The sequence below is a fragment of the Elephas maximus genome, chromosome Y (genome assembly GCF_024166365.1).
Source record: "Elephas maximus indicus isolate mEleMax1 chromosome Y, mEleMax1 primary haplotype, whole genome shotgun sequence".
In the NCBI taxonomy this organism is placed as follows: domain Eukaryota; kingdom Metazoa; phylum Chordata; class Mammalia; order Proboscidea; family Elephantidae; genus Elephas; species Elephas maximus.
In genome coordinates this window covers 6,508,515-6,525,434 of record NC_064847.1, presented here as the reverse complement: position 1 = coordinate 6,525,434, position 16,920 = coordinate 6,508,515, and positions in this window count along the sequence as shown.

Genomic DNA, 16,920 nt, shown 5'->3' with positions numbered 1-16,920 from the left:
TTGTTTTGTTTTGATATACCCAAATATGGTTGAGTGAGCTAAGTGGATTATTTTCACCTTTGGAGCTCTGATATCCTGGCCCCAGATGGCTAGAGCTGTTATCAGGTATATCAGTCTAGAAGCCCATTCACTTGTCTTTTATGAATTCAGCTCAGGTGTCCAGGTAGCTGATCATCAAGTGTGTGGTACAGGCCCTCTCCTACAGTCTTAGAGGGACAGAGGTGACTGGCGTATGTACCGGTATGTGATTGCAGCAGGGGTGACACTTTGAACAAGCCAGGGGGCTGAGCACCAACCTCCGAGTATTCCTGAGGAACACGTATCCCTGTTCCCTAGAGTGTGCAGGGGGGTGGGCTCTGCAGAGGGAACATGGGCACCCAAAGTTTTTGGTTTTAAGTACTGCGAGGTACCAGTTATCCTTGGACCCCTGCCATGGGTGGCTGGGTGACCTGACTGGAGGTACCAGTCCTTAGGCCTCTGATGTGGGTAGGTGAGGACCTTGTTCACTAGGCAAAGCAATGTCAAACATCAGACACCCACCTTTCTACTGCATAGTTGAAACGTTTGGAGTCTGCCAACAAGGGGCTATTCTACCGAAATAGGCCCACACAGGTCCATGCAGAAGGGAAAGCTGCTCGAAGATCACGGACCATTTATGCCTGGACAGGAGCCGCTCCTGTCCTGAGTTCCCCTAGTTAGCAGAGCTGGGAAATTATCTTTTCCCACAATTGCAATTTTTTTCCTTCTCCAAAGCCAGGACGATGGGTCTAGGTGCTCAACAGTGCCTATCTCAGGCCCAGGGAATTCAGCCACTGAAGCCGGCTAGGGGATGGGGGGCATTGTAAAATATACTCAAGTACTTAGCCTTTGCCAAGAATGCCGTCCTGGGGTTCCAGTGGTGTGAGCAGGCTGAGTGGCTGGCTGCTTCTCCCTGAGGAAACTGTGGCCTGCCCCTACTACCAACCTGCCACCATTGCTCAGGAACAGTGCCTGAGGGCTGTCTGTGATTCAGGTCCGGTAACTCTTCTCCACCCCTGAACGGTCTCTTCCTCTCCCTGCCCCTCGGTTCGTTTTCTAAGGTTGCCTTTGAAGCTCAGGGCTCCCAGTTTGTCACAAATATACTCGTTTCACTTGTTTTTGGGGGGGTTTGTTATAAAGAGGGGTTACTGGAACCCTCTGTCTATTCCGCCATCTTGCCTCTGCCTTGGATTTTTGTTTTCTTTATGTTGAGCTGCAATCCATACTGAAAATTTTGGTCTCTGATCTTCATCAGTAAGTGCTTCAAGTACTCTTCGCTTTCAGCAAGCAAGGTTGTATCATCTTCATCACCCAGGTTGTTAATGAATCTTCCTCCAATTCTGATGCCCTGTTCTTCTTCATATAGTCCAGCTTCTTGGGTTATTTGTTCTGCATACAGATTAAATAGGTATGGTGAAAGAATACAACCCTGATGCACACCTTTCCTGACTTTAAACCAATCAGTATCCCCTTGTTCTGTCCGAACAACTGCCTCTTGGTCTATGTAAAGCTTCCTCATGAGCACAGTTAAGTGTTCTGGAATTCCCATTCTTCACAGTGTTATCCATAGTTTGTTTTGATCCACACAGTCGAATGCCTCTGCATAGTCAATAAAACGCAGGTAAACATCCTTCTGGTATTCTCTGCTTTCAGCCAGGATCCGTCCAACATCAGCAATGATATCCCTGGTTCCACATCCTCTTCTGAAACCGGCCTGAATTTCTGGCAGTTCCCTGTCGATACACTGCCGTAGCCGTTTTTGAACGATCTTCAGCAAAATTTTGCTTGCATGTGATACTAATGATATTGTCCTATAATTTCCACATTTGGTTGGATCACCTTTCTTGGGAACAGGCATAAATATGGATCACTTCCAGTCAGTTGGCCAGAGAGGTGTCTTCCATATTTCTTAGCACAGACGAGTGAGCACCTCCAGTGCTGCATCTGTTTGTTGAAACATCTCAATTGATATTCCATCAATTCCTGGAGCCTTGTTTTTTTGCCAGTCCCTTCAAAGCAGCTTTGACTTCTTTCTTCAGTACCATTGGTTCATGATCACATGCTGCCTCTTGAAGTGGTTGAAGATGAACTAATTTTTTTTGGTATAATGACTTTGTATCCCTTCCATCTTCTCTTGATGCTTCCTGTGTTGTTTAATATTCTCTGCATAGAATCCTTCACTATTGCAACTTGAGGCTTGAATTTTTTCCTCGGTTCTTTCAGCTTGAGAAATGCCGAGCATGTTCTTCCCTTTTGGTTTTCTATCTTTTACTCTTTGCATACGTCATTGCAATACTTTACTTTGTCTTTTCGAGCTGCCCTTTGAAGTCTTCTGTTCCGCTCTTTTACTTTCTTCATTTCTTCCTTTTGCTTTAGCTGCCTGGCATTCATGAGCAAGTTTCAGAGTCTCCTCTAACATCCATCTTGGTCTTTTCTTTCTTTCCTGTGTTTTCAGTGATGTCTTGCTTTCTTCATATATGATGTCCTTGATGTCATTCCCAACTCATCTGATCTTCGGTCACTAGTGTTCAGTGTGTCAAATCTGTTCTTCAGATGGTCTCTCAATTCAGGTGGGATACACTCAAGGTCATATTTTGGCTCTCTTAGACTTGCTGTGATTTTCTTCAGTTTCAGCTTGAACTTGCATATGAGCAATTGATGGTCTGCTCCACAGTCAGCCCCTGGCCTTGTTCCTTCTGACGACATTGAGCTTTTCCATCGTCTCTTTCCACAGATGTAGTTAATTTAATTTCTGTGTGTTTCATCTAGTGAGGTCCGTGTGTATAGTCGCCGTTAATGTAGTGAAAGAAGGTATCTGCAGTGAAGAAGTTGTTGGTCTTGTGAAATTGTATCATTTGATCTCCGGCATTGTTTCTGTCCCCAAGGCCATAATTCCAGTTACCAATCCTTCATCTTTGTTTCCAACTTTTGCATTCCAATCACCAGTAATTATCAATGCCTCGTGATTGCATGTTTGATCAGTTTCAGAGTGTAGTAGCTGATAAAAATGTTCTATTTCTTCCTCTTTGGCCTTAGTGCTTGATGCATAAATTTGAATAATAATTATATTAACTGGTCTTCCTTATATATGTATGGATATTATCCTATCAGTGACAGTGTTGTACTTCAGGATAGATCTTAAAATGTTCTTTTTGATTATGAATGCAACACTATTCCTCTTCAAGTCGTCATTCCTGGCATAGTAGAGTATATGATTGTCCCATTTCAAGTGGCCAGTAACAGTCCATTTCAGCTCACTAATGCCTAGGATATCCATGTTTATCCCTTCCATTTTTCTTGGGCGGGGCAATTTCCAAGTTTCCTAGATTCATACTTTGTACATTCCATATGTCGATTATTCATGGATGTTTGCAGCTGTTTTTTCTCATTTTGAGTCATGCAACATTAGCAAATGAGGGTCCCAAAACTTTACTCCATCCACATCATTAAGGTCGACTCTACTTTGAGGAGGCAGCTCTTCCCCAGTCATCTCTTGAGTGCCTTCCAACCTGGGGGGCTTATCTTCTGGCACTGTATCAGAGAATGTTCTGCTGCTATTCATAAGATTTTCCCTGGCTAATGCTTTTCATAAATAGTCTACACGGTCCTTATTCCTAGTCTTAGTCATGTATTATAAAACTAATAACTGACTTCTCACTAGAAAATAATGAAGGTCAGTAGGCAATGAGGTGACATATTCAGTGTCCTGAAAGAAAAACTGTCCACCAAGAATCTTATATGAATCAAAATTATCTTTTAAGATGAAGACAAAATAACGATATTTCCAGATAAATGAAAACCAGAATAATCTCTTGCAAGCTGACCTGTTTTAGAAGAAATAAAATTTTGAGGCTATAAACAAGTAAAGCAAGATGGAAATCTAAATCTATATCAAAACACAAAGAGCACTACTAAAGGTAATTATAGAATTATAAAATACAGTATAAATGCATGTATGTCTACTCTTTGGTGATTTGAAACACAATTGTATAAAACAATACGTATATACTAGCGTTATTTGCTCTATAACGTATAGAAAGGCGGTATATTTAACGGTGGGCACCGGCAGGAGGTGCATGGATGCAGTTATGTGGGTTAGAGATGACACCCTGAACGCACAAGAACAAGTGAAGAGAACGTGAAATTGTAAGTAAGAAAGTAAATAGAACAAACTCTATAAATAGATGCATTTTTTTTCTGACTTCTTTATAGACCTATAAAGACATTTAAAGTAACAAAACAGTGTGTTGCTGGTTATGTAACATACACACGTACAGTATGTATAACAATACTAGCACAAATAGCAAGAAGAAGAAATACAGCCACACAGGATTAATGTTTGTATATTTCACTGCAATTAAGTCTAAATCTGAAGTACATTCTCATTAGTTAAGATGTATATAGTAAGCCTTAAAGAAACTACCAAAAATAATTCAAAAACACAGTGAAAAAATCATTAAAGAAATAAAAATGTCAAGCAGAAAATATTAATGCAAAATAAACCAGTAAAAGAGAAACATAGGAACAAAAGAACATGAGACATTTAGAATACAAAAAGAAAAATAGCAGTAAAAATCCAACTGTATCAATAATAATACTGAATTTGAATGGATTAAATACAGTCAGCCCTCCATGTCCAGGGGTTCTACATCTGTGGATTCAACCAACTGCGGATCAAAAATATTCAGGGAAAAAAACACAGACAAGTTTCAAAAAAGCAAAACTTGAATTTAGCATATGCCTGAAAACTACGCCAAATCCATGCAAATGAATTGATGTGTAGGCATAATCTACTGTAGCCTCCCACCATTTCACAGATCCTCAGTCTCTTTCCAACCCTGGTTGTTTGAGCATCATTCATCTTGTATCTCGAGAGTTAGATACTTTTGTGCGCTTTGATTCTGTAAAAGAACTGCTCCTAAAAAGCAATGAAGTGGTCAGACCAACCCCTCAAAGGCTAAGTGTGAGGGGGTTGAGGAGAGCGAGAGGAAGAAGCTTAAGGCTAATAACGAATGACTGGCTAGCTATGTAAAGTGCTGCAGCCTCAAGAACTTAAAGATCAGGGGCGAAATGCCACGGGCTGATGCCCAGACACCATCAGCTCAAGCAACTCACAGAACAGAAAGGCTACATTCCAGAGCAAGTCTTCAGTTGTGGTGAAACAACTATTTACATAGCATTTGCATTCTATTAGGTATTGTAAGTAAACTGGGGATGATTTAAAGTATGTGGAAGTCTGTGCATAGGTTATATGCAAATGCTGCACTATAAAAGGGCCTTCCTTCAGCATCTGCAGATTTTGGTATCCATGCGGGTCCTGCAACCAATACCCACATACCAAAGAATAGCTGCACTATCAAAAGACAGCGATTAGTAAGATGGCAGTGTGAGCAGATCTAAGATCCTGACCCTTGCCACAAGAACACCAGTAAAAGACAAGGATGAATCATATGGTAGAAAAAGCACTCTTCCAATACCCTCTCTCCCCTTACTAGGATGACCCATTGGTCTAATAGCCACCCCATGTTACCAGCCATTCCATGAATCTTCTGTGCACTGAAAAGTGCCCAAGGTCTCTCTCCAAAACCAAAAGCATATATATCCTGGGTGGACTATTCAGGGTGTCTCCACTGCTCCTTTTCTTACCATAATATGACTAAGATTGGCCATATATCATTATAGGCGCATCAGGGTGGACTGTTCAGGGTGCACTAACCCTCACCCTCCCAGTGCAGCAAGCACCCTCCACAGTGGATCAAGAGCTGCCTCACACTATCAGCTGGTGAAGAAAACTGCCAAACCATGGGAAAGACCCCTGATTTCTGGCCACAAAACCAAAATCACAGATTACCTGGGTGGACCGCTTAAAGTGCCCTCATCCCTCTCTCTCTCTGCATAGCAGAGGAATGACACTACTGTTCCGGAAGCCCCCCTACACCATCATCCAGTGCACAGAATTTTGTGTTCACTAAGAAGGGTTCCTGACCTCTGGCTCTAGAAGGCAAAGCATAAATGTCCCAGATGGACTGTTCAGGATGCCCCATTCCTCTTAGTGCAGTAGATCAATAGCTCTAGCATCCCAGTAGTCACTGCACACCAGCAACTGGAACATGGAACTCTTGTGCAATGGAGAGAGGCCTAGGTCTAAACTAAAAGCAGACTATTTAAGATCAGTGTTGAAAACACCGTAAAATTGGTGATGTAAGGAAGCCCAACACTTGGTAAAATTCTAATGTCCTGGTTTCATCAAAAAATCGTGAGGACAGATGCTTCCAGTGAGCCCTCTTTACAACAAAGACCAAAAAAAAAAAAAAAAAAAAGTGAAATGAGTGTATTTATGACAAGCTAGGAGCCCTGAGCATCAAAACCAAGCTTAGAAAACGAATTGAGGGGCAGGGAGAGGAAGAGACAGTTCAGAATCTGGAGTGGAGTAACCAGACCTGAATCACGGGAAGTCCTCAGGCACGATTCCCAGGATGGCGGCAGCAGGTTAGTACTAGCATTCAGCAGCAGTTTCCTCTGAGAGAAGCAGCCAGCCCAACAGCCTACTCACACCGATGGCACCAGAGAAGAACAGTGCTCTTGGAAAAACGTTAAGTACTTGCGTATATTTTACCATACCCCACCAGACCTCCGTTCCCAAGACGGTTACAGTGGCTGACGTCACTGGGCCTGAGATAGGCCCTGTTGAGCACCTAGACCCGTCCTCCCAGGCTTGGAGAAGGAGTAAATTTGCAATTGCAGGAAAAGGTAATTTGCCAGCTCCACTAACTGGCGGAGCTAAGGACAGAAGCAGCTCCTGTCCAGGTATAAATGGTCCGTAGACTTTGAGTACCTTTTCCCTCTGCATGGACCTGTGTGGGCGTATTTCAGGAGAATAGGCCCTTGTTGGCAGACTACAACCGTTTCACCTGTGAGACGGAGAAGTGGGTGTTTGATGTTTGACATTGCCTGTTAAACAGGGTACTCACCTATCCACATCAGGCGCCTAAGGACTCGTGGCCCCACTCAGGTCACCCAACCACCTACTACAGGTGTCCAAGGCTAACTGGTACCTCTCAGTCCTTACAACCAAAAACATTGCATGCCCATGGTCTGTCTGCAGAACCTACCCAACTGTACACTCTAGGGAACAGGGACATGCTTTCCTCAGAGACACATGTGGGGTGATTCTCAGCCCCCTGCCTTGTTCAGAGACTGACCCCGTGTTGCAACCAGATACCAGTACCCACACCAATCACTTCTGCTCCTCTAAGACTGTAGGACACACACTTGGTGATCAGCTACCTGGACACTCGAGCTGAATTCGTACAGGAAAAGTGAATGGCCTCCTAGGCTGATATGCCTGATAACAACTCTAGCCATACAGGGACAGGACATCAGAGCTCCAAAGGCGAAAATAATCAAGCTAGCTCACTCAACCAACATGTTTGGGTATATCAAAACAAAACAAAGAAGGTACGACACAGTAAGCAAGCATAAACTAATATAATAACATAGATGGTCAGAAACAACAGTCAATATCAAGTCACGTAAAGAAACAGGCCGTGTTCGCCTCAACAAGGTCTGAAAACAAAGAATCCAGGGATCTTCTAGATGAACGTGCATTCCTGGAATTACCAGAGCCAGAATAGAAAACATTAATATACAGACCCTTCAAGACATCAGGAAGGAAATGAGGCAATATGTAGAACAAGCCAAGGAACACGCAGATAAAGCAATTGAAGAAATTAGAAAGATTATTCAGGAACATAATGAAAAATTTAATATGCTGGAAAAATCCATAGACACACAGCCATCAGAAATTCAGAAGATTAACAATAAAATTACAGGAGTAGACAATAGAAAGTCAGAGGAACAAAATTGAGCAAGTAGAAGGCATAATTTCTGAACAGTAAATTCATACCTATCCAGAATTACGCTGAATGTAAATGGACTAAATGCATCAATAAAGATACAGAGAGTGGCAGAACAGATTAAAAAACACAATCCTTCTATATGCTGCCTACAAGAGACACACCTTAGACACAAACAAACTAAAACTGAAAGAATAGAAAAAAATATATCAAGCAAACAACAATCAAAAAAGGGTGGGAGTGGCAATATTAATTTCTGATGAAACAGACGTCAAAGTTAAATCCATCATAAAGGATAAGGAAGGACACTATATAATGATTAAAGGGACAATATACCAAGAAGATATAACCGTATTAAATACTTATGCACCCAATAACAGGGCTGCAAGATACATAAAACAAACTCAGCCTTAGAAAGTGAGATAGATAGCTCCACAGTAACAGTAGGAGACTTCAACACACCACTTTTGGTGAAGAACAGGACATCAAGAAAGAAGCTCAGTGAAGACACAGGAGATCTAAATGCCGCAGTACACCAACTTGACGTTATAGACATGTACAAAACACTCCACCGAAGAGCAGCCAAGTTTACTTTCTTTCCTAGAGCACATGAAACATTCTCTAGAATAGAGCACATATTAGCTCATAAAGGAAGCCTTAGCAGAATACAAAACACTGAAATATTACAAACCATCTTCTCTGACAACAAGGCCATAAAAGTAGAAATCAATAACAGAAAAAGCAGAGAAAAAAATCAAACACTTGAAAACTGAACAATACCTGCTCAAAAAACAATGGATTATAGAAGACATTAAGGAGGGAACAAAGAAATCCATAGAATCCAATGAGAATGAAAACACTTCATATCAGAACCTTTGAGACACAGCAAAAGCAGTGCCCAGAGATCAATTTATTTCAATAAATGCGTGCCTCCAAAAAGAAGAAAGGGCCAAAATCAAAGAATTATCCCTACAACTTGAACAAATAAAAAGAGAACAACAAAAGAAACCATCAGGCACCAGAAGAAAACAAATAATAAAAATTAGAGTAGAACTAAATGAGATAAAAAACAGAAAAACAATCCAAAGGGTTAACAAGACCGAAAGCTGGCTCTTTGAAAAAATCAAGAAAATTGATAACCCACTGGCAAAACTGAAAAAAGCAAATCAGGAAAGGAAGCAAATAATCTGAATAAGAAATGAGAGGGGCGATATTACAGCAGACCCAACTGAAATTAAAGGAGTCATATCAGATTACTATAAAAAACTGTTTTGTAACAAATTTAAAAAAATAGAAGAAATGGGTGAATTCCTAGACACACTATCTAAACTAACACAAACAGAGGTAGAACAACTAAATAGACCCATAACAAAAGAGATTGAAAAGGTAAGCAAAAAAAAAAAAAAAAAAAACCAACAAAAAAAAGTCCTGGCCCAGAGGGCTTCACTCAGAGTTCTACCAGACTTTCAGAGAAGAGTTAACACCACTACTACTAAAGGTATTTCAGAGCACAGAAAAGAATGCAATACTCCCAAACTCATTCTTTGAAGGCACCATATCCCTGATAGGAAAACCAGGTACAGATACTACAAGAAAAGAAAATCACAGATCTATATCCCTCATGAACGTAGATGTAAAAATCCTCCAAAAAATTCTAGCCAGTAGACTTTAACAACATATCAAAAACTAATTCACCGTGACCAAATGGGATTAATACTGGGTATGCAAGGATCGTTCAACATTAGAAAAACAATGTCATCCATAACAGAAATAAAAGATAAGAATCACATGATTTTACCAATTGATGCAGAAAAGGCGTTTGAGAAATTTCAACACCCATTTATGATAAAAACTCAGCAAAATAGGAATAGAGGTAAAATTCTTCAACATAATAAATGGCATTTATACAAAGCCAACATAGTCCTAAGGGGAGAGAGCCTGAAAGCATTCCCCTTGAGATCGGGAACCAGAAAATAATGCCCTTTATCACCACTCTTATTCAACACTGTGCTGGGGGTCCTAGTCAGAGCAATTAGGCTAGACAAACAAACAGCACCCACATTGGCAAGGAAGAATTAAAATTATCTCTATTTGCAGATGACATTATCTTATACACAGAAAACCCTAAAGAATCCTGAAGAAAGCTACTGAAACTAATAGAAGAGTTTAGCAGAGTATCGAGATACGAGATAAACATACAAAAATCAGCTGGATTCCCCTACGCCAACAAAAAGAACATCAAAGAGGAAATCACCAAATCAATACCATTTACAGTAACACCCAGGAAGATATAATAGTTAGCAATAAATCTTACTGGAAATGTGAAAGACTTATACAAAGAAAACTACAAAACACTTCTGCAAGAAACTAAAAGAGACCTACATAAGTGGAAAAACACACCTTGCTCATGGATAGGAAGACTTAACGTTATAAAAATGTCTGTTCTACCAAGAGCGATCTATAGATTTAATGCAATTCTGATCCAAATCCCAACGACATTCTTTAATGAGATGGAGAAACAAATCACCGACTTCATATGGAAGGGAACAAGGCCCCAGATAAATAAAGCATTACTGAAAAAGAAGAACAAAATGGGAGGCCTTACTTTACCTGATTTTGTACCGGCACAGTATCAAAACAACCTGATACTGGTACAGCAACAGAGACCAATGGAACAGAGTTGAGAACCCAGACATAAATCCATCCACATATGAGCACTTGATATTTGACAAAGGCCCCAAAACAGTTAAATGGGGAAAAGACAGTCTTTTTAACAAATGGTGCTGGCGGAACTGGATATCCACCTGCAAAAAAATGATCAACACCCATACCTCACTCCATGCACAAAAATGAGCTCAAAATGGATCAAAGACCTAAATATAAAATCTGAAATGGTAAAGATCATGGAAGAAAAAATAGGGACAATGTTAGAAGCCCTAATACATGGCATAAACGGTACACAAAACATTACTAACGATGCAGAAGAAAAACTAGATAACTGGGAGCTCTTAAAAATCAAACGCCTATGCTCATGAAAGACTTCACCAAAAGAGTGAAAAGTCTACCTACAGACTGGGAAAAAGTTTTTAGCTATGACATTGCCGATCAGCACCTGATCTCCAAAATCTGCATGATACTGCAAAAATCCACTGCGAAAAGACAAATAACCCAATTAAAAAATGGGGAGAAGATATGAACAGACACTTCACTGAAGAAGGCATTCATGTAGTTAACAGATACATGAGGAAATGCTCACAATCAATAGCCATTAGAGAAATGCAAATCAAAACTACAATGAGATTTCATCTCCCTCAATCAAGGCTGGCATTAACCCAAAAAACACAAAATAGTAAATGTTGGAAGGATTGTGGAGAGACTGGAGCACCTATACACTGCTGGTGAGAATGTAAAATGGTACAACCACTTTGGAAATTGATTTGGCGGTTCCTTAAAAAGCTAGAAGTAGAACTACCATACGATTCAGCAATCCCACTCCTTGGAATATATCCTAGAGAAATAAGAGCCTTTACACGAACAGATATATGCACACCCATGTTCATTGCAGCACTGTGTACAGTGCAAAAAGACGGAAGCAACCGAGGTGTCCATCAATGAATGAATGGACAGACAAATTATGGTATATTCACACAATGGAATACTATGGCTCAATGAAGAACAGTGATGAATCTGTGAAACATTTCACAACATGAAAGAATCTGGAAGGCATTATGCTGAGTGAAATTAGTCAGTTGCAAAAGGAGAAATATTGTATAAGACCACTTTTATAATATCTCGAGGAATAATTTAAACAGAGAAGAAAATATTCCTTGAAGGTTACGATGGGGGGGAGGGAGGGAGGGTGGGAGAAGGGTATTCACTAAGTAGATAGTATATAATCTGGGTGACAGGGAAGAACACAAAATACTGGCGAGGTCAGCACAACTGGACTAAACCAAAAGCAAAGAAGCTTCCTGTGTAAACTGAAAGCTTCGAAGGGCAGCGTAGCAGGTGCGAGAGTTTGGGGACCATGGTTTCAGGGGACATCTAAGTCAATTGGCATAATAAAATCTATTAAGAAAACATTCTGCATCCCACTTTGAAGAGTGGCATCTGGGGTCTTAAACGCTAGCAAGCAGCCATCTAAAATGCATCAGTTGGTCTCAACCCACCTGGATCAAAGGAGAATGAAGAACACCAAGGACACAAGGTGGTTACGAGCCCAAGAGACAGAAAGGGCCACATAAACCAGAGACTACATCAGCCTGAGACCAGAGAGCTAAATGGTGCCTGGCTACAACCGATATCTGCCGTGATAGGGAACACAACAGAGAACCCCTGATGGAGCAGGAGAGCAGTGGGATGCAGACCCCAAATCCGCATAAAAAGACCAGCCTTAATGGTCTGACTGAGACTGGAAGGACCCCGGTGGTCATGGCCCCCAGACCTTCTCTTGGCCCAGGACAGGAACCATTCCCAAAGCTAACTCTTCAGACATGGATTGGGCTGGAACAATGGGTTGGAGAGGAATGCTGATGAGGAGTGAGCTCCTTGTATCAGGTGGACACTTGAGACTATGTTGGCCTCTCTGCCTCGAGTGGAGATGTGAGGGTAGAGGGGGTTAGAAACTGGCAAAATGGATACATAAAAGAGAGAGCAGAATGAGGGAGCAGGCTGTCTCATTAGGGAGAGACGAATTGGGAGTATGTAGCAAGGTGTACGTAAGTTTTTGTGTGAGAGACTGACTTAATTTGTAAACTTTTACTTAAAGTACAGTAAAATCATACAAACTCTCATTCATTGCTAGTAGTAATGGAGACTGGTACAGCAACTATGGAAAATGGTTTGGAAATCTGCAAAAAAATTAAACAGAATTAGCATATGACTCAAGAAACCCAATTGTATATGTGTAAATTCAGAAGATATAAAGGCAAGAATGAAAACGGAAAGCTGCAGACCAATGTTAACTGCAGCACTTTCCATAAGCGCCAACAAGTAGAAATGATGTAAATGTCCATCAGTAGATGAATGAACACAATGTGGTATATACATGAAATGGGATATTACTCAGCTATAAATAGAAATGATGTCCTGATACATGCCACAACATGGATGAACCTTGAAAACATTAAGCTAAGTGAAATCAGTCACAAAAGAACAAATACTGTATGATCTCACTTAAATGTTAAACAAAAAATTATATCGAAATCAAAGATCAGTGGTGACCAGGAATGGAAGGTCAATGAAACGGGGAGTTTTTGCTTAGAGTTCACTGAGTCTAAGTTAATAGTGATGGAATAACTCAGGAACGGGCAGTGAATGGTTGCACAACATGCAATCAAGATTTATTACATATGTAAAAATCGGGAAATAGTTTGTATTTTCATCACAATTAAAATTTTGTAAAATAGCATTTACACACAATCCACACACACACAGAACCTGGAAATGAGGGCCCATTTGGGTGAACAAAATCAAGGGAGATACATTGTACTGATGTAAAAACAAATAATAAAGATACTGAAAGAATACAACAATATTAAAGGGGCTCAGACAAAAAAAAAAAACTATAGCAAAGAACAAAGGAAATTAGGAAAACTATGCATAAACAAAACTAGGAATAAAAAGAAAAGACACTACAAAAAAAAAAAAAAGTAAAAGTACTGGAAATGAAAGGCAAAATAACCAAATGGAAAAATTTTAAAACTGATCCGAATTGGCAGAAGAATCAGCAATCCAGAAGATAAGCTAATTAAATTATGGAGGCTGAGGAACAGCAAAAGGGAAAGGCTGGAAACTGCTGAGCATCGTTTAAAGGAATTGTGGGAAAATATCAATTGAACTAATATAGGCATCATGAGAACCCCAGAAAAAGACTAAGGAGAGAAAAGGACATAAAGAACATTTTTAAAAATAGTGGCAGAAAGTGCCAAATCTGATGAAGGGCATGAATCTAAAAACCCAAGAAGAGCAATGAATTTCACTGAGACATATTACAATCAGGGTGTCAAGGACTAAAGAAAAAAAAAAAAAAAAGCCATGAGAGGAGAAAAGAAGCAATGAGTCATAAACAAGAAATCCCCAATAAGACACTGTCAATTCGACCTCAAAAACTTGGGGAAAAGAAAGCAATGGAATAATAGAATGATTTTTGTAAAGACTCATCAATCAATAACACTATAGCCTATTAAACTGCCCTTCATGAACGAGAGAGAAATTAAGACATTCCAGATAAATAAGGTGAGAGGGTACAGATCCACTTGACTAACTCTATAAGAAATACCAAAAAGTGTCCTTCAGATACGGAAGAAAGGACACTACGAAGTAGCTCAAAGCTGTACACAGAAACAAAGATGTGTATTAAAGGTAATGTCTTGGGCAAGTTTAAGGTCCAGTTTTAACGTATTCATGCTTGATAATTTGAATTATATGTCCTTCATGATTTATAATGACAAATGCATAAAAATTGATACCAATTTATGTAACGGTGCATAATATTTAAGATGTAATTGATAAGAATATAAACAGGAGGTGGGAAGGAATGGGATAGGTATAGAGGTTTTGTATGTTTCTGCAGACAGTCGGTATCAATTCAAAACAAATAGGTATAAATACAAAATTTTAAATATAACCATCATGATGACCACAGAGGAAATATTTTTAAAATACAAACAAAAGGAAAGGAGAAGAGGATCAAAGGAATTCAGTACGAAAAACCAACAAAACAAAAAAGTCGACCATATTCAGGCAAATGAGAGACAAAGAAGGTATACAATACATGCATACACAAATATCTAAAGCTCAGCCCTTCTTTATCAGTAATTACCATGAATGTAAACTGACTAAAAGTTCCAGTCAAAACGCAGAGAGTGGCAGAAGACAGATATGTAGATGGGTAGATAGGTAGGTAGGTAGATAGATAATATGTGAATGGACTAGTATTTCCAAGAAATATATCTTACACACAAAGACACAAATAGGTTGGAAGTGAAAAGATTAAAAAAAATAAATAAATAAAATCCTATGAAAATTTAACCAAGAGAGTTGAGGTGGCAATTTTAATATCACCCACAATAAACGGTAAGTCTAAGTCTGTTATGAGACAAAGAAGAATGTTACATGATGTTAAGAGTCAATTCATTAAATTATAAATAGAAATGCACCTAGCATTAGAGCCCCGATATGAATAAAGCAATCACTAAAGAATTGAAGAAAGTCAATTCTGCAATTAGAGTTGGAGAGTTCAATATACCATTTTTAATAATGGAAAGAGAATCTTTTGGAAAGTTCAATTAGGATATAGAGGGGCTGAATGACACTATATATCAACTATACCCAGGAGCATATAGAGAAAACTCCACTCAACAACAGCAAAATCTGGTCTCAGTGCACACAGATCATTCTCCAAAAGGGACTATATATCAGGTCATAAAGTAAGTCTCAACAGTTTTTAAAAGATTGGAATAATACACAGAATTCTTATACTCCACAATGGAGTAAAATTATTAGTTATTAACAGAAGAAAATTTGGAAATATACAAATATGTGGAAAATAAGTAATATGCTATTAACCAACCAATGGATCAAGGGGAAAAAAGAAATTGGAAAATACTTGGAATTCAATGAAAATAAAAGCACAGTGTACCAAATTTTAGGAGAATCCTCAGAGGGAAATTCGTAAGGGTTAACACCCACGTTAAGAAATAAGAAAGACTGAACATCAATGACTTAGATTTACAACATGATCAACTTTAAAAAAAGCAAATGTAAACCTACTAGAAAGAGAGAAATAACAAAGGTCAGAGCAGAGACAAAATAGAGAATAGAAAACAGAAAGAATGAATGCAGAAGCTGTTGTTTTGAAAAGGTCAATTGTCCAACCTCTAGCTAGACTGGCAAAGGAAAAAAGGAGAGAAGATGCAAATATTTAAAATCAGAAACAAGAGTGGTCAGCACAACCGGAATAAACAAAAAGCAAAGTTAAAAAACCAAACACTTCGAAGGCCAGAGTAGCAGGGGTGGGGGTCTGGGGACCAGGGTTTCAGGGCACATCTAGGTCAATTAGCATAATAATATCTATTAAGAAAACATTCTGCATCCCATTTTGTTGAGTGGTGTCTGGGGTCTTAAACACTAGCAAGCAGCCATTTAAGATTCATCAATTGGTCTCAACCCACCTGGAGCAAGAGAGAGTGAAAAACACGAAAGACACAAGGTAATTGTGCACCCAGGAGACAGAAAGAGCTACATAAAGCAGAGATTGTATAAGCCTGAGACCAGAAGAACTAGACGGTGCCCAGCTACAACCAGTGACTGCCCTGACAGGGAATGCAACACGGAATCCCTGATGGAGCAGGAGAGCAGTGGGATGCACACCTTAAGTTCCTGTAAAAAGACCAGACTTAATGGTCTGACTGAAACTGGAAGGACCCCGGAGGTCACGGTTGCAGATCATCTGTTGGCCCAAGACTGGAGCCATTCCCAAAGCCAACTCCTCAGACAGGGATTGGACTGGACTGTAAGATAGAAAATGATACCAGTGATTAGTGAGCTTCCTGCATCAAGGAGACATGTGAGACTATGTGGGAAAGTCCTATCTGGAAGAGAGATGAGAAGGCAGAGGGGGGCAGAAGCTGGCTGAATGGACACAGGGAATACAGGGTGAAGAGAAGGAGTGTGCTGTCTCATTAGAGGGAAAGCAACTAGGAGTACATAGCAAGGTGTATATAAATTTTTGTATGAAAGACTGACTTGTAAACTTTCACTTAAAGCACAATAAAAAAAAAGAAATAAAAACACACACACACAAAAGACGTGACTCTAATGCTTGCCACTTTTTTCCAAAAAAACAAAAACAAAAATATACTTCCTATTTATAAGGCTGCCATTATTTTGATATGAAGGCCAGACACATATTAAAAAAAAAAAAAAAGGACAGGGACCAATATTCTATAAAAAATCGATGCAAAGATCATTAACAAAATCCTAACAAGCCAAATCCAAATGCATATTAAAAGGATTATACACCAAGATCAAGCTGGACTTGTTC